The sequence below is a fragment of the Manis javanica genome, chromosome 1, assembly GCF_040802235.1.
Source record: "Manis javanica isolate MJ-LG chromosome 1, MJ_LKY, whole genome shotgun sequence".
NCBI classification, from domain to species: domain Eukaryota; kingdom Metazoa; phylum Chordata; class Mammalia; order Pholidota; family Manidae; genus Manis; species Manis javanica.
The window spans coordinates 237447036-237469636 of record NC_133156.1 but is presented as its reverse complement, the minus strand read 5'-3'; the positions used below and the strand labels follow the sequence as shown (position 1 = coordinate 237469636).

At 40.1% G+C, this 22601-nt stretch overlaps 1 protein-coding gene across 3 annotated transcripts in view; it reads left to right on the top strand.

Moving 5' to 3' along the window:
* RNF144A (ring finger protein 144A) overlaps positions 1 to 17691 on the top strand; it is a 397563-nt gene extending 379872 nt beyond the window's left edge. Inside the window, exons 9-11 of one of the 3 annotated variants that reach the window (XR_012122926.1) lie at positions 13942 to 14098; positions 16465 to 16600; positions 17122 to 17691. The gene's annotated coding sequence lies outside the window, so the exon portion shown is untranslated. The remainder of the gene's footprint in view (positions 1 to 13941; positions 14099 to 16464; positions 16601 to 17121) is intronic. The other 2 variants (XR_012122922.1, XM_073217066.1) reach the window with 2 other exon arrangements.
* The last annotated feature ends 4910 nt before the right edge of the window (positions 17692 to 22601 follow it).

Genomic DNA, 22601 nt, shown 5'->3' with positions numbered 1-22601 from the left:
TCGGTCCCATCACGCCCAAGTATGGAGGGTTGCTTGTTCCACGCAGCCACTTCATGCATGGGTCTGGATCCCGTTCTGCCACTCCTAGTGGCTCGTTACTAGTGCGTGGTGATGGCATCTGCATGGAATTTCGTGCATTTTAACAAATCTGACAAGGACCGTCCTCAGCATTCTAGTTGTCGAACCTCTAAGTGTGTACCAGGCGCTGCTGGCTCTGGGGACACTCCAGTGCCAAGCTTGAGTTCAAGGTGTTCCAAAGGAACAACCAGTCCCACAATCCCTTGATGTATGTAATAATAGGTTGACGTAGGCACTGTTCTAAGAGAAGAGAAGAAAGAATGTCCATCATGTGGAATTTGGGGGAGGATTTTTGGACTTGGTAGCAGACAACATGAACCACAAACAGTTCGTGACTTAAAAACTACAAGTTGCATGACTTGTAAACAGGATACCTGGCATCCTTGGTGTGGAACATTTTGTTAAACACTGTGCTTATCATCTCCACTCCCGGCCTTTGCATCCGTGCCTTTCACCTGATTCCAGGCTTATCATCCCTGCTATTCACCTTTCTTGCACATCCTCTGCTCGCTCCAGGATCACATAGTGGGCACAGGAAGACCAGAGATTTTTACTTGCACATTTTAATGGATTTATCACTTTGTATCTTTCCTTATGTTACAAGAATTAGGTTTATTTTTGCACCCATGGATTCATCCGGTTTATATTTTCAGTCACCAGGAGAATATTCACATTCAGAAAAATGATAAACAAGCCTAAAAGTGAGATTTTGGATCAGTTTTCTGTGCATTCTCACCAAAGTATTTCACTAACTCCATGAAACACGGGCCCCTCCTCCAGCACCATCACTGGCATCTCCGCCCCTGAGCTGCCATAGCATCCTGAATGCACACTGAGCTGGCCCTTTCCACACGGCAGCGTGTGTGTGTGTGTGTGTGTGTGTGTGTGTGTTGCTCGGCACATTGTAGGGGGCCAGGAAAATCGGGGAAACTCAGTGTTTGTGTTGAACTTAACTGCATGTAGGTATCTGTCAATAATTTGGTCAAGAGCTCTGAGGAGCCTCACAGAATCCTGTGCTTGGGCCACTGTTTATGTTACACAGGGAAACAGCAAGAGACTTAAAAAGGGTCAGATCCAATTGAAATCTTATTAGGTTCAAATCATACACTGGAACCAACGAAGATCCGGCCCATACATAAAGAGCCTGTTTCTACTTTGTTTTCTTAACCCTAACTCACGCCGTTGCAGGCTTTAAGCTTGAAGTGTCTCTCATTTCCGTGCAGAAAACCCAGCTGGGTACTTAGCATTTCAGGAAGTTGGTGTTGGGAGTCTCGGTGAGCGATGCCTGAAATCCTGACCTTTTGTCAGGTTAGCCCCTGGGAGAGCTGTGCAGGGGGCCCCCATTAGTGAGACCTGGCAGAACTGTCTTCTCTGAGTTACCTCAGAAACTCATGACCTCTGCTTTGGGGCAGGCCACAGAGGAGTAATTTTTGTCTGTTTTATAAAACGGTCATGATAGACAATGCCACGGCAGCTGATGTAGGCAACACATAATGGCGGGAACAGTGGCTCAGAGTCCCACTGACTGTTCACGGCCACCACACATTGGTAGCCCTGTATGAACTTGAGATAAGGCAGTAACTTCTCTGCATAACAGTGCCTCTTTGTCACAAGATGGTAAGAAGAACTACCTTCATCATTACGTAGACCCAATAAAAATAAGGTCTAAAATACTGTGCATGGCAGAATGAATTAAAAATGAATTTTTATTATGCTCTTACTCAGTGTCAATGTGCATTACCCTTTGAGTCACTATTTAGTAAAAGATAATAAAGGGAAATGCAAAATGCCTTTTTTTTCTCTTTTGGTTGTTACAAAGCCCAGAGCTAATCTTTGATCTTCAGTCACGGTAGTTACATGCATCTGAGTGCTTGTGACATGGGTTTTCTCTTGCTGTCACGTTTTTATTGTTTCTATTTTACATTTAGATATTTGAAGCCATTACTTTATGCAGACAACACATTTTGGAAGTAGATGAGGCATATTCTATAAATAAGTAAGCACATAACTTTTTATTTAAAGAAAATATAAGCTTCTTGTCATTTAAGACTTCTAATATTGTTGCTAACATGCATAAAGTAAAAGTCAATTATTTATGTACATACACACACACACACACACACACACACACACACACACACACACACACATACACACACACACACACCAAGTGGTGTGCCAGTAAGTGTAACAGCTGCCTCTCCAAAAATTAAAGTCCCCCTTTTGTAGGGTTTGCCAATTTCCATAGTGTAAATACCCCTACAATGGCTGATTCAGGTTGTTACCAGTATGCACAGCTGGTACTGGATGCACAGTTCCTGAAGCCTGAACTGGCTCCAGCAGATAGATGATCAGTGGGCACAGACTCTTGAGAGGAAGCTAAATTCAGAAAAGGGTTCCGTGGCTGCGGACTGAAACAGTCTGGGAGGCCTCAGGGACCACAGACAACCTGAGCCGGGTCTGAACAGATTCATAACCTCTGGAAGAAAACAAAACCAGGTGAAAAAGCTCTAGCATCTCTGTGTATATACCCTGCTCATTCATTCGTGTACTAATTTATTCACATAAATATTTAAATTACAACTGGATGCCAGACACTTGTTAGAGGGTTTAAATACAAGGAATTACAATTGCTTAAGGGGCAGAGAGATCAAGAGGATGACAGAATGTTGTGGACACAGTGGTAGGGGGGCACCTCCCCTATCCTGGAGGGCAAGGTCAGGGAAGGCTTCCTGGAAGCTGTGACTGGGTCCTAAAGGACAGAGGATCTCACCAGGCCAAGACAGGCAAGAGCAGGTGTTCCAGCTGGAGAGCGAGTGAGAAGAAAGGGGGGAGGGAGTCTGCAATGTGGAAAGCTACAGGCAGGTTCAGGCGCGGGCTGAGGTGAGGGGGCAACAGGCAAGGTGGTGGGCGGGAGGAAGGGAGCTGTCGACAGACTGGGGCACCCGGATTCGTAAGCGGCAGGGAGTTCTGCAGAAAGCCTGGGCGCCCCTCTGCTGTGATTTGAGCAAATGGTCCGAAGTGCGGTTTAGCGAGGTCGTGCGAACACCTGCTGCCGGTGTCAGGTCCGAAGGGCTCTGAGCAGGGGCGGTGAGATGGCCTCAGAGGCCCCCCGTCACTGTCCGCGCAGGACTTGCTGAGCGCATAAACATGGCAACAGAATATGGGATGGAGAAGAACCCGTTACAGGCTTCATGCATTCAGGGCTTGTCTTTCACTTTGAACTTGTACCTTAGCTCAGATTGTAAGCCAAAGCAATATCATTATTTTAGTTTACTGTTAGATTTTCATTTGTCATTAGTTACTAGCTTTGAACTGTTTAATTTCATTAAATGTTTATTTTTCATGCAATAGACTGTCTTACAGATGTAATAACCCGAAAACACTGTGGGTGAGTGTGTATGTGAATTGATTCCTGATAGAACATGACATTTTCCAATTTTCTTCTTTTATATTTAACAAACACATTTATCACTAGATTAGTTTTTGTGTTAGTTGGATAAAAGAATAATTAAAAATATCCTCAAAAGGTTATTAATCTTCATTGGGAAGTGTCTCAACAGTTTGGTTAGTAGAGGAAAAGGTTAATTATAAAATATCTTCACTTCTAAAAACATAAGCTGTCTGAATATCCATCATATCATTGATAAGTTTTCACAAATGTCTAGGGTGCCTAACTGGTTTTCTTGGTTTCACTGGGGATGGCTGGTAATTGTAGGTCTGCTTTGGTTATGTAGCGGTATTCCTATTATGCAATTTAATTAGTAGTTTAAAACCTATACACGCTTAAGTTACTCTACAAGAATATATGTCAAAGAAATAATCAGTCTTCCCATGTTTTCTTCTGTCTGCTACTTCTATAGCTTTTCTTCTTCCTTCCTAATTATAACCCTTAAGTAGAATTCGTGCCTCATATCGAATTTACCGAGTATCATAATTCTCCCAAGTGGTAAAGATACCTCAAGACAAATGCTGGGCATAGAAGCCACAGGGCATAAATCTGCAAAGAAGTAAAAAGCTAACCTTTGCAAACAATATGGCTTCTCTCTCACTTACCAACTTTACATCTCCCTGTATGGCCCCGGAAGATGACTGGTTAGCCAGAGACGGGTAAGATTCCTCAAGGGAGGAACAACCTAAGACAGGCACAGTCACAGGGGGGCCATCAGGTGAGAAATTAGGGATCAACAGAGGTGAAGCTCAGAACCTCACCCCCCCTGTTTTTTTTTTTTTTTTTTTGAGAGGGCATCTCTCATATTTATTGATCAAATGGTTGTTAACAACAATAAAATTCAGTATAGGGGTCACCCCCCCTGTTTTGAGAGAAATCTTCTGCATCCGTGGATGTTTTGCTGCCCTTGTCTAGCTTGGATTAACACATAGTCTACAGGCACACACCTGATCATCTACAATTGCCCTCTTACAACACTAAACTATGTTTTCTACCTTTATCTTGCATCTACCTACCACTTCAGCATTTTATTAAACATAAACATAAACATAATAATAATAATAATAATGGAGAAATGTGGGATTCACATATAAATCAAGTATAAAAATCAAACGAATATTCATATTTGACCTGATTGTTTATAGTTCATAATGCGTGATCAAAACCGAAAGTTTCTGTGATGACTGTCCTTGCACTGTTCACCATGTAAGAACTTATTCACTATGTAAGAATTTGTTCACCATGTAAGAACTTGTTTGTTATGCTTCAGAAGATTGGAGACTGACGAGAATTAAGCTTGGGGTTGATTAATGATTGTGCATTGAGTCCCCTGTACAGAATTTTATTGTTGTTAACAACCATTTGATCAATAAATATGAGAGAGGCCCTCTCAAAAAAAAAAAAAATGAAGAGAGTTTTTAAACTGGATGGTAGTGATGATTGTACAACATTATGAATTCATTTAATACCATTGCACTGTAAACTTAAAAATGCTGAATATGGTAAATTTCATGTTATGTGTTTTTACCCTAATAAAATATTAAAGAAAAAAAAAAACATAAGCTGTCTGGAGCTTAGAAGATTGAAAGACAGCCCTTTTGATGCTCAATGAGTAGATGGATTTTTCTGTCTCTGCAAATGCAATAGAGTAACTGAAATCCAAAATAACAAACAAATAAGAAAATCACCAGTACTGTGATCTAAAGAGGAAAATAAGACATTTAAAAAAATTTTTTTTTTTTTTTTTTTTTTTACTTCCTAGCAAAGTCATATCTGTGTTAACTGTGCTACTGGAAGTTATGAAACTAATTCATTGTCTTTGAATAAACATTGTGTTTAAAGTTTAAAATATATTTAAGGAATTGAAAACACTTGAGAGATATTTGGGTTTGTATTTAATATGCAATAATTAGAATTTCCCTTTCAAAATATGTTTTCCCCTCTAATGTTTTGCGTAGTGCATGGTTGATTTCCTTTTTGTTAATATAATCAAATAATTTTGTTTTGAAATGTGTATAAAATGAATATAACCACATCACAGGACATTTATGAACAGTGAGGACTTATACTGTAATGCCCATTGCAGGATTTTGTAATAACAAAACAATGGAAGCAACTACACAGAAGTGGAAAACTAGTTAAACAAATCTAGTAAGGGATATGGTCTGACAGTTAAAATAATGGGTAGATATAGACATGAAGTTATATACTGGTATAGAATGATTGCCAAGTCAGTGTTGATAGCAAGAAACAGAACAATCATATGACGTGATGCCATTTATGTAAGCACACTGACAACACATGTGATAAGTGCACATCGAAGGGGCTTCAAGAATATGCACGTCAAACCATAAGAGAAGTTACTTCAAGGACATGTGTTTATGTGTATATGTGCATTTAGCAAGAGGTAGAAACAGATTTAGAGAGGGTATTCAAACAATACTTCATTTTATCTGTTAGGTTTAAAAATTGTATCATGATAATTTGTATTAGTTGCATGAGTAACAGTAGATAAAACAGAATAGAAAAGAGGAAGGGAAGTTGGAAGACTTGTGATTCCACCAGTATAATATAAAACTGCTTAAGATTTAGTACATTCCTTCCATTAAAAATATAAAGAGACAGATAGACAGATACAAGTATAGTGTGTATAAAAATTTCCTCATTTTTCACTCAATGTTTTGGCATATTGTTACATAGTCTCCATAATTGGGTATGTGTCATAATTCATGTAACAATTCTCTTTGTGGGTATTTAGTTTTTGTCTTATATTTTGACATTAATGATGAACATCTTACATATAGTTTGATCCCATATTTTGAATATTTTCCTTAACTATTTTGAATAAATTATATTTTGAAATAATTTTGAAATAATTATGTAGATTCACAGGAAGTTCCAAGCAGTATGGAGAGAGCCTGTGTACCTTCTACCCAGTGATTTCTCCCAATGGTCGCATCTTGGATAGTCACAGTACATAGGTACATACGGTACATACAGTACACAGGATGTGATGCTGACACAATGTATGTGTAGAGTTCTAGGCATTTTATCCACGTGTGTAGATCTGTACAACCACCACCACAATGCAGATACAGAACTAATCCATCACCGTAGAGATTTCCCCAGTGCCACCCCTGAGAGTCCTACCCCCTAACCCCTCTACCACATGCACAGTCTCCAAACCCTGGCAACTGTGTTTCTGCTTCCTATCGCTGTTGTTTTGTTGTTTTGAACATACAAATGGAAGCACACACTATGTGACTATTTTAGATTGATTTTTTTTACTGAGCCTTGAGAGCCATTCAGTGCAATGGGTGTATAAATTAATCAGTTCCTTTTTATTGCTGAGTGGTACTCCAGTGTGTGGATATACCACCTTTGTTTCACCATATACCTATTATTGACAGACTTGGGCTTGTTTCTTGGTTTTCTATTACAATTAAAGCTGCTATGAACAATCACGTGCACATTTTTGTGCTGCCTTAAGTTCTTACTTCTCTGGAATAAATATCCATGACTAAAATTGCTGGGTCAGATGGTAAAAATGTTTAATTTTATTTTTTTAAAAAAGCAAGCTACTTTCTAGAGTGGCTGTATCATTTTATATTCCCACTGCTATATCCTTGGCAGCATTTGGTATTGTAACTATTTTTTATTTATGTTATGTGTTTGCACACTGGTATTTCTTCATGGTACTAGTTTTTGTTTCCCAAAGATGAGCACTGTTCAAACGATGGTGAACACCTCAGTGTGATTACGTGCCATCAGCGACAGGTATCATGTCTCTCGCCCATTTCCTAACTGAATCGCTTTTCCTGTTGTTCTCCTGTTGAGTTCTGAGATTTCTTAATATAGTCGAGATATTGACGTCTGTCAGATATATGGTTTGCATATGTTTTCTTCCAGTTCATGGCTTGCCTTTTTTTTCACTTTATAGGGTCTTCTGCACAACAAATACTTTTAATTTTGAGAAGTCAATTTATCTATTTTCTTCTATGGATTGTGCATTTGGTATCACATCCAAGAATGCTCTGCCAAGCCCTAGGTCTTGAAGATTTTTCTCCTATATTATATTCAAAAAGATTTACATTTTTACATTTAACATTTAAACCTACAACTCATTTTCTATAACAAGACTTAAATCAAGTGCCTTTTCTCTTTCTTCCTCTCCCCTCCCCTCCCTCCCTGCTTCCCTCCTTCTTCCCTTCCTTTGCTTATATGTATCCAACTGCTTCACCATCGTTCATTAAAAGAACATTCTTCCATCATAGAATTGTTTTTACAACTTTGTCAAAAAATAGGTTCATTAAAAGAACATTCTTCCATCATAGAATTGTTTTTACAACTTTGTCAAAAAATAGGTTCATTAAAAGAACATTCTTCCATCATAGAATTGTTTCTACAACTTTGTCCAAAAATAGGTTGTGGTACCCGCGTGGTGCTCTTCTGAGGGTCTCTGTTCTGTCCCGTTGGTCCTCATGTCTGCCCCCCAACAAGCCCACAGAGTCTTGATTAGTGTAACTACACAATGAGTCTTGCAGTTGGGTTGACTGCTTCCTCCCAATTTATCCTCCTTTCTCAGAATTGTTTTACTCTTCTATTTTCTTTGCTTTTCTATATAAATTTTAGAATATTCCTGTCCATATTTATAAAAAAATCTTGCAGGGATTAAGCAATATTTGTACTAAGTCTAACTGTCAATTTGGGAAAAATTGACAACTTCACTGTTAAATCTTCCAATCGAGGACCATAGTATGTCTCTCCCTTTATTTTATTTTTGTTTCTTTCATCAGCATTTTATAGTTTCAGATAACAAGTCCTGTGCTTATTTTGTTCGACTGATATCTAAGTATTTGATCCTCTCTGAGTGACTGAAAATTATATTTTCACATTTTCTTTGCTGCCAGCATACAGAAATACAATTGATTTTTGTATTATCTTCTTAGATCAGGCGACATTGCTAAAATCACTCATTAGTCCTGGGTTTTTGTAGATTACTTGGGATTTTCTCTGTAGATCACTATGTCATCTACAAATATGAACAGTTTTATTGCATCCTTTCGAGCTCTATGCCTTTGATTTCCGTTTTTTGCCTTCATTTCACCAGCTAGGGCTTCTGCAAGTATTTTGCAGAGTAGCAGTGAGAGTGGACATCTTGCCTCTTTCTCAGTCATATTTAATCTTTCCCCATTAAATATGTTTGCTGTAGGTTTCTTACTCATGTCCTTTGGTAAGTGGAGCAAGTTTCCACCATTTGTAGTGATCTGAAAGTTTTTTATTTTGTCAAACACTTTTTCTACATTAGTTGTAATCATCTGATTTTTTGTCTTTAGCATGTTAATATGGTGGGTTATACTGATTGATTTAAAAATCTTGCTGTTGAAATGAGTCCCACTTAGTAATGTACTTAATTCTTTTTACATATTGTAGAATATGTTGGCTCGTAGTCTGTTAAGAATTTTTGTATCTGTATTTATAAGGAATATTGTTCTGTATTTTTCTTTTTTACACTACCCGCGTCTGGTTTTGGTGTCAGGATAATACTGGCTTTGTAGAATGAGCAGGAAGTATTCCCTTCTGTTTGTTAATTTTTTTTTAACTTCCAGTAGAATTCTCCAGTGAAATCATGTGGGCCTAGAAATTTCTTTTCTAGAAGGTTTTAACTTCTGTATTATTCTTTAATCATTACAGGGCTATTCAAATTATTTTTTTTTATTGGAAAAGTGGGGGTAGGTTTTACTCTTCAAAACTGGCATATTTCATCTAATTTATCAAATTCATGTGTGTAGAGTTGTCAATAATATCCCTTTATTGTCTTTATGATGTGTGCAGGATCATAGAGCTCTCCCGTGCTCTAGTCCTGATAGAAGTAATTTGTGTCTTCACTTTTGTTTTCTCTGTCACCCTTGCTGGAGATATATATCAATTTTATTGAAATTTTTAAAGAACCAAGGCTTTTCTTTCATAAATTTTCTCTATGTTTGTTTTGTATATCTGTTTCCTGCATTGTGTTTCTGTTTTCACATTCATCGATTATAATCTTTATTCTATTACTCCCTTCCTTCTGCTAGCTTTTGGTTTACTTTTATTCTTCTTTTTCTCCTCTCTAGATGTGGGCATTTAGATTATTGACCTAAGACACTCTCTTTTCTAATATACGCTTTTAGTGCTATAAATTTCCCTCTCAGTTCTGCTTTAGCTGCATCTCACACATTTTCATATGCTGTATTTTCATTTTTCATTTTCTTTCAGCTCATCAAATCATTTTAGTTCCCTTAAGCTTCTTCTTTGACCTATGGGTTATGTAGAAGAGTGTGGTTTAATTTCTGAGCATATGGAGATTCTCCTGCTGTATTTCTGGTTTTGATTTCTAATTTGGCTCCATTACAATAAGAAAACACTGTGTCACTTCAGTTCTTTTAAGTGTACTGACATTTGTTTTAGGGGCCAGCATATATTCTATTTTTGCATATGCTCTCTGGGCACTTAGAAAGAATGTGCATTCTGCTACAGTTGGGTGAATTATTCATAAATCTCAATTATATTTTGGTCATTGATTGCTGTTATCTATATCCTTGCTATTTTTTTTTCTTTTTAGTTTTTTCTATCAATTGTTGAATGAGGGATATTGAATCTCTCACTTTAGTTGTTGACTTGTCTGTTTCTCTTCTCAGTTGTACTACATTATTTTTCAGGGTTTTTTTTCGCTTATTGCATGCATATTTGATCTATGTCATCTTGGCAGATGGATCCTTTGTCTTAGTCTCCTGAGGCTGTTATAACAAATTACCATGGCCTTGGAGGCTTAAACAACAGAAATTTGTTTCTCAGTTTTACAGGCTGAATGTCTAAGATCAAGGTGTTACCAATTCTGTTTCTGGTGAGTATCCTTTCCTGGTTTGCAGACATTCTCTTCTGCAAAAACGGAAGAAAGCTCTCTTGTCTCTTCTTACAAAGGCACATCAGCAGGACTCCACCCTCATGACCCAATTACCTCTCAAATACCCCTTTTCCAAATACCATCACATTGGAAATTAGGGATTCAACATTTGAATTTTTGGGGGCAGACACAAACATGCATTCTATAACATATCTGATAACTTGCTTCAATGTCTATTTTATCTGATATTCACATAAATCTACTTGATTTATTTAGATTAATGTTTGCCTATGATATTTCATCTTCTTACATTCAATATATCCATATCATTGTATTTGAAGTGCGTTTCTTACAGACAGAGGATAGTCAGGCCATATTTTTTGCCATATTGTTAATTGATTTTTAAAAATCTACTTAGCTATTCTCCTTGTCTTCAATTGGTGTATTACATTTACATTTAATGTAATGATTAATTTTTTATTTGTTTTGTTTTGCTGTTTGTTCTGTGTTTTCACATCTCTATTTTCTTTTATCTGCCTCCCTGTGAGTTACTTGAACATATTTTAGAATTGCATTTTGATTTATCTGTAGTGTTTGTTAGTATGTATAATCTGTATGGTGTTTTTAATGGTTACTCTAAGTATAACCATATATAAATATATAGAGAGAAAACTTACCAGTCTACTAGTGCTAACATTTTACCAGCCTGAATGAGGTGTAGAATTCTTACCTCTTTTCACCTCCATTAATTATCACCCCTTTATAATAACTGTTTAAGTATTTCTTTTAAATACATTACTTCACTTTCCAGACATAATTTAGAAAATTCCAGAGGAGAAGGAATTTTATTACATTTACACCTATTTTTGTTCTATAGTCTTCCTTTCTGATGCTCCACAATAACTTCTTTTATCACATGGTTTCTTTTTGTTAAAAAATTTCCTGGAGCCATTCTTTTACAAGTCTGCTGGTGATAAATCCTCTGAGTTTTCTTTATCTGAGAATGTCTTCATTCCTAAAGGATATTTTATCACTGGATATAGAATTCTGAGATGACAGTGCTTTTCTTTCAGCCCTTGAAAAATGCTGTGTCATTTCCTTCTGGCCTCCATAGTTGATCGATGAGAAACTCATTCTCACCAGAATGGTTTTCACTTGGTAGGTCACGTGTTATTTCTCTCTTGCAGCTTTCAAAGACTTTTTTCCCTTTGTTTCAGTTTCTGGAAGTTTAATCATTGTGTGTTTTGTTGTAGATGTCTTTAGGTTTATGCTATTTATGCTTTCTTCAGCTGCTTGCACTGTTGATTCACATTTATCTCTATATTTGGGACATTTTCAGCCATTATTTCTTTAACCTTCCTTCCTTCAGTTCCATGAATATTTGGTCTTCTGGTATAGTTCCACATCTCTTTGAGGTTGTGTTTTTCCTTTTTTTTTGTCACTCTATTTTGTTATCTGTTGTTAGACTTGGGTAATTTGTATTCTCTATCTTCAAGTTTGCTAATTTTTCAGCCCTCCTTCGTGTGCTGTCATACTTATCTAATGAGTCTTTTATTTTAGCTATTGATCATTTTTTAGTTTTATAATTTCCATTTAGCTCTTTCTTTTTTATACCATCTATTTCTTGCTGAGACTTTCTATATCTGTATTTGTTTCAGTTGCATTCATAATTGCTCAGTGATGCATTTTTATAATAGTTTCTTTAAAATGCTTGTCAAATAATTCTAATATCTGTGCCATCTTGGTTTTGGTGTGTTATGATTTGCTTTTCTATTCAATTGGAGATCTTCCTTTGTCTTAGTATGGAAAATGATTTTCTACTGAAGCCTGGGCATTTGGGACATTATAACTGAAAACTCTGGATTGCATTTGAAACCTAGGTTGTTAGCAAGCCTCCTCTTACAGAATTCTGGGTGGTGAAGGATGTTCTGCCTCATCTCCGTCAATTGGATGTGAAAGTCCAGGTTGTATACGCAGCCTTGGCTGACACCTGAGGGGAGGGCTTCTTGTTACTGTTGGGTGGGAAGGAGTTTATCTCCATGGCTAGAAAGAGGGGCACACCAAGCTCTTCTCTATTGGCACTGTGAGTAAGAAGTGGCCTTGTTCATGCTGGTGTGGTGAAAGTACCGACTCCCTGCTCCATCTCTCTGAAACGCCCACAGCCAGAGAGGGACAATCCTTCTTCCTGGTGGGGGTGACATTCCAGGCTCCCCGGGTGGTTTCCCCTGGTACCCAGGTGTCTCTAAGCTGGTAATCTCATTAAGACTGAATTCACTTTAGGTAAAAATACAGTACTGCCTTTGAGGGTGAATATCAGGTCAAGCATTTGTTTAATGTGAAACTGCCTTATATGGCACAGGCCTCTCACCATTTACCAGACAGAGTCCGTCCTCCCATGTGGCTGTCTGGGGACCACTGTCATCTGTCCAGCAAAGCCCTCCACTCCCTCTGCACTCCCGGAAATAGGTGATCCGCGGAGAATCCCTTTGCCTGACAGGTGTCCTCTTCTGCTGGCAATGTTTCCTTCTGCCTAGAAAATTCTCTTCTATTCTGTGACTCCCTTCTCCACTACAAGCCTTTTTTAAATACCTGTTTCTTGAAAAGTTTTGCTCAAACACAGGTATCTCTCACTGCTTTCAAATTCTTCATCATTAATAGCACACTTTGAGCATGCGCCATGATGCATTTCTAGTACTTTTTTATTTGTAAGTGTCCCAGGATACCAAGCATCTTGTGAAACCTTTACAGAAAGCTTGGGAGAGTGCATTGCTCTGGAAAAGAATTCTTAGTGACTCTACTTGTATTCTTGTAAGCCAGTCATTTGAGTGATAGGTAGAAATTGAAGAAAACCCCATGAGGAGGTGATGGGTGGGACATGATAAAATTGAGTGATTGGATACTTGCTGACAATGATTTCTAAAACTGTATGCGTCAGTGGACAGCATGTAAAAGGGAAGTTGTCTGAGTGCTTAGAAAATATAAAAATATCCCAAAGTTCATCTTCTTACACAACTGCAAGGAGACATTCTCTGCAGGACAAGGCTTTAATTCATTTAATCACTCTCGTTGTTTACCAAACAGCCATGTCTGGTCAAAATGTGACACATCACAACAAAGGAAACCACTGAACGGCACTCCTTTGTGATTATAGTTTTAAGCATTCATTTCTATGTCTTCACTTACAAAAATGATTACTTACACTTTGCCATATTGAACAGTTTTGGTTAGGGTTTTTGTGTTTCGCTTTCAGTTTATTCATTTGTTTGTTTACTTGCATTAAGTGCTGGAAAAGGTCCATAGAAACTGCATATTATAATAATTCCTAAGAGGCTGTTTCCATCTGAGGCCTACTGAGACCCTCCAGCGTGCAATCAGTGGGGTTTGCTTTACATTATTCTGTCATAATAGAAAGTCAACCATGTCACTAAGGTCCTAGGCTCCTTCTCGCTTTCTGCTCTGTCATCATTACTGTGTTGGCTTTTATCTTCCCAAGTGCTTCTTGATCACAAAAGGAATGCTTTATCTCCAGCCCCTGCCCTCATTCCAGGAAGGAAGATGATAGAAGTGACAGAAAAAAGGGTGACATCTATTCCAGGAATGCAAAACTTTCCCAGAAATTCCCAGCTGGCTACACTTACATCTCCTTTGTCATAAGTGTGTCACCCGAGCTCTTAGAGCGGTAAAAGGTAATTTTCTTATGCTTTTACCCTGGCACGTGGCTACCCTGAAGAAAAGCAATGTTGGGCCTGGGAGGAAAAAGGAGAGATTGATTTAGGGGAGGGAACTAGCAATGTTTGCCATAAGACACCACAATCCTGGTGTTAGTAGATAAAAAGTTATGGAGTCCTTACAAATGGAGTTTCTGCGTAATGCAGAAACGTGTTCCTGAGCCACTCTGGGGGCACTGTGAGACTCCGGTGGCCAGTGACACCAGCGCCCCAAGGACCCTCTGCTCTTGGTGCTTGTGTCTCTGCACAGCGTGTGTTGACACACCCTTTCTTGCACCTCACCCTCACGTCTGCGTCATCTTTTCACGTCAAGCACCAGGATGAATGTCATATTTCCTTTGTCTGTTGGTGCCTCATTGTGAGTTCAGGGACCTCTTCTTTCATTTTAGGAGTGGAAGACCATTTCTATTATTAGTAAAATGTCTAAGGGGTTTCTTATAAATGACCAGTATGATGACCTCTGTACGAATCCCATCTTTACCACTCATTTGGCATGTCAGTCAGCCTTCAGCACGCACTCCACAGGATGACACCTTTCCACCGCGGTGCATGCATTTTAGGATGACCACAGATCAGCAAAAGGCGAAAACAGAAAACACAATCAACCTTTGCCCTGGTTGAGTCATTTAAAGTTCTGTGCTTGTGGTTGATAACCTATCTGCATGGAAATGTTTCCTTTTGTCAGCACTATAGCTTTTGTTAAAAAAAAAAAAAAAATGAAAAGGAGAAAAAAAAAAGTTTCTCAAGTTAGCAGAGCAAAGCCCTTTTCTAAAGGGCCTATAAATAATTTTAAATTCCTGGTGCTGCCTCAAATGTAGCTCTTCCGAGCTGCAATGTCGGCTATTTCTCTGAAACTGGAGTAGTCATTCAAAAATAGTTTCACTCAATTTAACTGCCTATTGAACCCTCTAAATTACAGATATTAAGCCTTTGGTTTCACAACAAACTTAATGAACAGTTCTGACAATCTATAAGCAAGGCCACTGGAAATTCATGGGCCAGATGGAATCACAGATTACACCATTTTCCTACTGGCCTGCAATTTTCTGGCACCTGGATCGACATTCCAGGGGTACCTATTATGTCTGGTGCAATTGCCCCTACCCCTAATAACTGAATTTGAGTTTCAGGAAGCTCACAGCAAGCAGAGAAATTCCTGCTCACTTTCATTCATGACTCTGAGATATCAGGGTAAAACTCATTTAGATATTTAGATAATATTTAGAATGCAAGGTGATCTAAGGAAAGCCTTTAGGGGAAATTCATTTAAGGAAGAAGACGGATTATGAGACTGTGTGGAGGAAGCAAGAGTGATGGAATGAAGAAAAAAATCTGCAGAGTCAGGAGGGGTGCGATAAGGAAGAAAAATGCATCAATTAGTAAAGGAAGAAAAGAAGAAATATGAAAGTCAAGATATTCCCCTCAAGAATCTCTGATTTATTCCTGGGAAAATTAGCATTAATGACCTATATTTTATTCTGAATATCCCACTTATCTGCCTTATATTGGTTTTGAGGGGATGGTACTTAATCATAGGAGATTCCTTTCCACATCCGGACTGTGGTCAGGTGTCGGGGACATGATTAGTAACATTGGAACAGGATGATGGCGGGTTCACTGTCATCACAGATTCCGGCCCTCCGAGCGCTCATAAATCGCAGCCCCTGTGCCCCCAGGTATCATAAAATTCCTTGTTTTCAAAGAATGTGTATCACTATTTTCTTCCCCCATCTTTATATTTATCATGCTGTATCGTAACTATTTTTTACCAATCTTTCTTCCACCGAGTAGACAGTGTGCTTCTTGAGGAAAAGATTTATTTTATTTACCTCCTTATCCCTGTGTTAGCAGGAGACCTGAAGCAGTGAAATCTTAGGAAACGTGGGTTGACTGAATGCATGTTCCACATTCCTTGGGCAAATTGAAAGATTTCCTCTTTTGATAATCAGAAAACATTTAAAGTATGGATTTTTATTTGAAGGAGAGTAAGGTCCTAAAGAGAAGCCCAAACATGACTTCAGCTATTCAAGTATGTTAAAGGCACAGAATAGCAGTGTCTGCTGTCAATAATACATTGTTTCATCTGAACGTTCTCCGCTTGACCCATTTTAGATACGTCAAGAGAGGTGTTTAATCTGGCAGGAAGCAGGCAGTAGACCTCCCGGGTCCCTGTGGTGTCAAACACATTTGGTGGAAAGCAGAGGAAATTCCATCAGCATTATACATCCCGGGGAGAAATTCTTATTAAAAATTGCCATAGAATAGTTTGATTTTAGAGGTTGAAGGGTTCCTAGAGAATACAGACCAAGTACCTTATTTTACAGATGTGGTTGGTGGTAAAGACCAAGTCAGAGAAGACGGGCAGCCACTTCAGGCGGCCGGGGGCACCCACATGATTGGCACCATGCTTCCCAACCTAGGTGCCTGCAACTTTTGGAATACCAACAATTGGCCAAGGAGGTATGAGGGCTATTTTCAGATTTTCAGAAAACCTGATGGAAATCATATTTTTGCTATCCACAGAGCTGCCAAAGTAGCTAAAAATTAAGTATGGTGGAGTGAGGGGGGGAGCTGGTATTTCTTAACTTTTGGCTGAAACTATGGTGACACAATTTAGTCAGATTCTTTATTTGACAATGAGCTAGTAGATGGCGATGTGTCAATGATACCTAAATTACGGAAAATGTGACATGTTCTTTATTAAATGTGCTTTGTTTCTGGTCTGAAGGCACCTTTAAATTGTGTGTGTGTGTGAAGAGTGTGAAAAGGGGTTCTTGGTGGGAGAAAGTCAGGATGGCTGGGAGATGCTCCCCCAGTATTGCGTCCCCCTCACGCCCCGCCTGCCCGGCTGCTAGGGAGGGCCTAGTGACTCTGTTCTACCTGTAAAATGTGAACAAAACTGACATGTGTCATTTGCCATTTCTGGCCTGAGCCAGTACGAACAGCGGATGCCATCCTCTCGTGTTTCTTCTCTGCTGCAGTGACCACAGAGGGTCCCCAGTGGCAGAGTCTTGTCTTCACTTCCTGAAACGCCACCATCCCTTGGCGCAGACGGCATGAGGAAGAAACACGGCTGTCGTGTGAGCCCTCAGACGCCTGGAATGGTTTGCTACTTCGGCCCACCCTGGAATACCCAGAGTCAGGAGCTAATACTGATTGAATACCAAATACCTAATTGCTCTGCCAGATGCTTTTGAATATGGACTTGAATCCAGTTCTGCCACACCCCGTGGCCCACGGCCTTGCCACTGTCCATGCCGTCAGGACGAACAATTACCATCTGCTGAGATGGCAGCAGTCTCCCGAGTGCAAATCTACTCCGTGGTTTTTCTTTCTGAAGCTTTGCATGTCTCCCTTGTGGGTGATTCCAGTCTTTTTCCTGGATCTCCAACTTGCCTTCTACTTACACATCAAAGCCCAGACCTCAACCAGCCATTTTTTGTTTGAGGCAGGTCCCAAAGGGAGCCCTTCCCTGCTGGGACCACTATCACCATTAAAGTATCCACAGCACCTTCCTCTTTGTAAAAATAAACAGTAGATTGATTTGCTTACCCCCACCTTCCATTTCGTGTCACACATATGGAGCACTGCGCTAACCCTTAGAAAGGAAGGCTAAAGTGGTTTATGGTGGCATTTCGCATGACATGCTTCACAGCACGTGCAGTGACTCAGAGCTGCACTCCACTGATTATCAAAAGGGATTTTTTATTCCCCTCCCCTATCTCCTGTTCAGTGATGTATCTATTTTCTTTTTCCTTCAAGGAGGTCATGTGTTGCCAGAGAGGTGAAATGTTAAAGACAGTGGGATCTGGCAGAGATTCTGGTTTAGATGGAGATGGTTGGCACCGCTCTCAGACTGAATAAGGGATGCCCGGGGGCAGATGAGACTGCATGCATACGTTAGTAAACGAAAGTGATGCATTAGAGTGCAGCTTTAGGCTCTGATTTTTAAATGTAATTCAGGCACCAGCAGAAGCCTTTAAAATATTGGCAGATGTCTTTAAATGCCACATTTCATATAGAGGAGAAAGTGGATTAAAAGGCAAGTGTAATCCCTAGGATAGTTCACCTTCTCTTATATTCAATAGTGCTTACTTCTTTCAGGTACATTTTATTTAAAGAGGAGTCTGTGTCTATTTTTCATATGCTATTGCAAAATTACTAGAAATCAACCTTAGAGATAGTCTCAAACCATTCATGTACCAATTTTCCATCCAGGCATCCTTTCATCCAACACTTATTTAGGACCTACTGTTTGTAGACAATAACATGAAGACTGTTACCTTCAAGGAAAAACAGGCAAATGGTGCCAGGAAGGGACTGGAACTCCCTCTCCCTTTGGGATCTCCCCGCTCTGTCGGGGGTTCGCTCAGGAGAGAGTTTCTCACGGAAACACGTCCATTTCCCCCTGGAGGTCGTGCAGAGGTGGTAAGGGCCTCACAGCTGTTGCTCTCGCCCTCCTGGCTCTGGGCCCTGCACTACTGATTAGGTTCTGCACTCCTGGGTCTGTTTCCTTTGCCCTGATTGTCCTGTTTTTTTTTTTTTTTTTTTTTTTTGAGAGGGCATCTCTCATATTTATTGATCAAATGGTTGTTAACAACAATAAAATTCAGTATAGGGGGGTCAATGCTCAATGTACAATCATTAATCCATCTCAAGCCTAATTCTCGTCAGTCTCCAATCTTCTGAAGCATAACGAACAAGTTCTTACATGGTGAACGAATTCTTACAGAGTGAATAAATTCTTACATGGTGAACAGTACAAGGGCATTCATCACAGAAACTTTCGGTTTTGATCATGCAATATGTGATTGTCCTGTTTTTAAGTCAGTAACAAGGAGTTCAAATGCCCAGCCAAGTGCTGATGCAGGCATCGAGCTGTTTGGAGGTGAACTTGGAAGATTTATTAGCTTGGGAGGTTTTTGTGATACTCAAGTGAGGAAACTGTTTCCACAGATACTTGTTTGTAATACTGAAAGAGAGAACTGTCCGCCCTTCCCTGGGGAGTGTGAGTGCCGTCTACCCGAGGGACAGCGGCAGATAGAACAGGGGAGCCCGGGAATTTAGGGGCATCACAACAACCCTCAGATGCATTACTTTGGACCCATGATGAGATTTTCCTTCTGATGCATTTACAGGAGGAGGCATCCTAAGGGATTTGCCTCTAGACAAACCTGGACACGATGTTCAGTAGCATCTAATGCTGCCATTCATATATTTCAGAGAAAATTAAACTGGAAAGCCACTTTGAAAATGTATTTTCTCATAAGCTCCAGTGTCTTAAATATAAGAAACAACTTTGGTCTGTGTCCCTCAAAAATGAATTAGCCAGCTAAACAGAAAACTGTTGAATCTAATTCTTAACAACATTTTTGTTCAATATATGAAAAGTATAAGAAAGTTGTATGCTATTTAAAGGAAAAAGTTTAAAAACAAAGTAAACATTAGAGCCAGTTGTTACCTGGCATAATGGTAAACCTGGAATGGCCTTAAACATGATTGTGTCTTTTTCTCTTTCTGAAGAAGCTGCTCAGAGAAGAGAAATAGTAGGGGGTCTCATATTCATAGCTGGAAGCCACAGAAGTGGATTAACACCTCGTCTCCTGGTCCTCTGACCCCCTTCCTCTGTGATATTCAGACCTAATAATTCCCTGAGTGTTTTCATTCTTTTTAGGTACAATCAAGGGACTCTTTGGTGCATGACTTGGGTCATAGTAAGTGACCATTCAGTTCTTTTGTGTCCAATTTAGGTCATTATGCCCTACCTTAGAAGTTGTCTGTTACAGTTTGAACACACCAAAAATGTACACTTCTACAGGACAGGGAATATTTATCTATTTAGTACAGAATTTCATCATTTGTGGAGGAGCATATAAGAAATATTTGCATCTCCTTAGATGGGTACCTAAGAAATGCTTTGATGATGAAAGAGAATTGCCCTCTGAGATTTGTTTTTCAGACATGTATTTGAGCCTGTAGCTAGTATGGAAATGAGCAGACTTTCCGTATTTTTCCTGGAAGCCTTTGTTTGGAGGCTGCGATATTTCACGAATTGAAACTGCTGTTGAATTTTTGGTGCTGGCTGCTTTTACTCTGATTCTGTGACATGTTAAAAAAAGGCAGTAAAACTATTTGTGCCTTAAATAAAGTGCCTTATAATTTTTTGTGTAACTGGGGGTCCAACTGCTTTCTTTGTTGGACCCAGTACAGAAAAAGGTGACCTTCCCTTAATTTTTTTGAAAGGTATATTTGAGCAGATCTGACTGTCAAAGATGCAAAATGAATCTCCTCTTTGAAACTTCAACTGTCAAGAGGGAGAACATACCTACTCTTTGTTGTGTTATCATATATGCCTGCAGTAAATGGAACTTCAGGAATTAAAGGAAGAAAAACAGGATATATAAAATACAAAAAACAGAGATCTTTCTCCTGAACTCATTTGGTGTGGTGGTATCCTCAGGGCCGAGAAGGGGTCTGCTGATACAATCCTGAAATAAACCTGATTTAGTGAGCCACAGAGTGTAAGGAGAAGGGTGAATTTATCTTTATTTCCTTAGGGACAGAGTAAACTATGAGCCAATTTTTAAAAATTGTGCAGACTTCCCACTGTTTCTCTAGTACTAGGTCAATAAAATAAAATACAGTAAAATGCTGTCACTTGTATATTCTTACAATCCTCAAAAGTTAAAAAGAAGCCAAAACAACCGTCATGAGTTGAATTGTGTCCCTTCCCCCCAGCAAAGTCATATGTTGAAGTCCTAATCCCATAACCCCTGACTGTGACCTTCTTAGGAAATGAGGTTGTTCGGATGTAATTAGTTAAAATGAGGTCATCCTGGGCCCTCGTCCGATATGACCTGTGTCCTTAGAAAAATGAGAAATTTTCAAGACAGATACACACACACAGGAAATACTCCCTGTGAACATGAGACAGAGATTGGGGTGACGCATCTACAAGCCCAGGACCACCAGAGGTTGGCAGCCAGCTGCCCACCGCCAGGGGAGGCCCGGGGCCGAGGGCGGAGTCTCCCCGAGCCTCAGAAGGAGCCGGGCCTGCCCGGACCTCCAGCCAGGCTGCGAGGCAGTAAACGTCTGTTGTTTAAACCTCCTAGTTTGTGTATTTCGTTACAGCAGCCCTGGGAAGCCAACACACTCTTAAGCATTTTACATTCTTATGGATTATTTTCAGCGTGTGGCTTAATTACAGAAATGAAACAAATTAACACACAAGACCAAAAAAGAGGCCCGGGCAGCCCAGATCTGAGAAGTGTCCCACTGAACAGACTCTGGCCACAAAGCACGGGGCGAGGGAAAGGAGAATGACAGCCTGGGGGCATGTGAGGACTGTGCTTCTAAGTGTCTTACGGACAAGGTAAGGGCTCTAGAGCTTCCGGAGGATTCCCCTCCTCAGCTTCCAGGCAGGACAGACCAAGAGCTCAAAAGCAAAAGTCATGGAGAAGAGACATAAAGAAAGACTGTATATTTTTAGGTATGTTTCCGCTCTCTCTTCTTCCATTGATGCCTTGAAGATCCAGGCCTCCTTCCCCACAAATGAGGTTGTTGCCAGAGTTCTGAACATTTCAGCCCCAGAACAAATGCACGGAACCTCACATCCCTTCCCTCCGGTGGGGAATCTTCCCATTCTCGCTGAGTCTTATCCTTCTTATTTATGGATGGACTTTTGATGTTTTTCCCTCTTTGATGGTGGACCTTTTCTCTCCTCCACTTCATAGCTCTGTCCTTGACATGTTAAGTTTTATAATTTAGAACAATCCTCTTCCAAAGACTTTCTTCCAATGAGCCATTGGTTCTAGGCTGTCTGCTCCTCTCTCCTAAGCTGGGGAGCTCCATTCATTCCACAAGCTGTGAATCTCAGGACAAGAAAGATTTAACTGCACAAAAACTACATCATGAAAGAGTTCAGAAATATTATTCCCATTATATCCTATTCTGGTTTTGCAGAGGAGAGGGGAAGGGGGGTAGATACAGGACCACCCTGGCACCTGTGTCCCTGGAAACGCTGCCGAACTCAGGGCAGTTCCGGCCATGCCCGGTAGGCCACTCCTGGCTGTTTGTGGGAGGGAAGGACTCTCGTTTCAAAGTGGTGAGCCTACGGTAAGGTGCTTTCTCCCCAATGCCTGGGCCTGGCTGCAGGATGGCATGGAGGTGCAGAACCCACGCGAGGCCCTTTAAGGCCATCTGGAGCTCCACCTGAGCCCAGGTACAGTGGGTGGAGCTAGGCCCTGCCCCAGGGCCCAGAATGAGGGAGCCGAGAGGCTGGCCAGTGTGTGGCCAACACCGTGGGACCTGGGTCACACAGGCTTCCGCGTCTTCATGTCTTCTCTGAGTGAGCCACGACAGAAGGGCCCAGGTGAGTCGATAGCCCCGAGAGTCCACATTTTGAACTAGGTCTTGAGGCCAAATGGGGCTCCTGTGCTTAAAGAACATTTAAAAACAGCAG